This window comes from Echinops telfairi, unplaced genomic scaffold, assembly GCF_000313985.2.
Source record: "Echinops telfairi isolate 266 unplaced genomic scaffold, ASM31398v2 ScPeMD7_140;HRSCAF=443, whole genome shotgun sequence".
Classification (NCBI taxonomy): domain Eukaryota; kingdom Metazoa; phylum Chordata; class Mammalia; order Afrosoricida; family Tenrecidae; genus Echinops; species Echinops telfairi.
Genome location: NW_022104038.1, coordinates 142596 through 143293, shown reverse-complemented (window position 1 = coordinate 143293; position 698 = coordinate 142596). Strand labels below are relative to the sequence as shown.

The 698-nt window shown below is 45.8% G+C and overlaps 1 non-coding gene across 1 annotated transcript; it reads right to left on the bottom strand.

Moving 5' to 3' along the window:
• Positions 1-90, bottom strand: TRNAR-UCU. The gene is given in 2 exon segments: positions 1-36; positions 54-90. It is a non-coding gene; the product is annotated as a tRNA-Arg (tRNA).
• Positions 91-698: the final 608 nt, after the last annotated feature.

Here is a 698-nt window from a genome sequence, read left to right as displayed (position 1 = left end):
TGACTCTGGTGGGACTCGAACCCACAACCTTTGAATCCCTTACAGAGAAGAGCTAGAAGTCCAATGCACTATCCATTGTGCCACAGAGCCCAGTTACAAATTATATTTGGCTGGAGTCCTAAGGTTAGTGGATACTTTATAAATTGGCATCGGATATATGGGCTAATATCAGACTTACGCCCTTGATCTGGGCTGGGATGCTTTCTTAATGTACAATTGCTCTTGGATACAAAACTCTGACAACTATGAGTGTCTATGAATTTGTTTCTCTCGTCAACCTGAACTAACACAGCAGCATCTCCGAACCAGGAGCTGCCCCGTGAGAGACAGCCGGCCTTTCTGCTCTCCTACAGAGTTACAGGCTCAGACACCCACAGGGCCTGTTCTGTCTTTCCACTCCCTATCTATACCCATGTACATCCTCTGGTCTAGCCAGACTTTTAAGGTAGAACTGGGATCATGATAGTGGGGGGAGGAAGCATTTAAGAACTAGAGAAAAGTTGTATGTTTCATCGTTGCAACCCTGCACCCTGAGTGGCTCATCTCCTGCCCGTAATGCTTCAGTAAGTAGATGTCCAGTTGCCTACAGATGGTATTTGGGTCTCCACTCTGCACTCACCCTCATTTACACTGATATGATATTTTGTTCTTTAATGCCTGATACTTGATCCCTTCAACACCTTGTGGTCACACAGGCT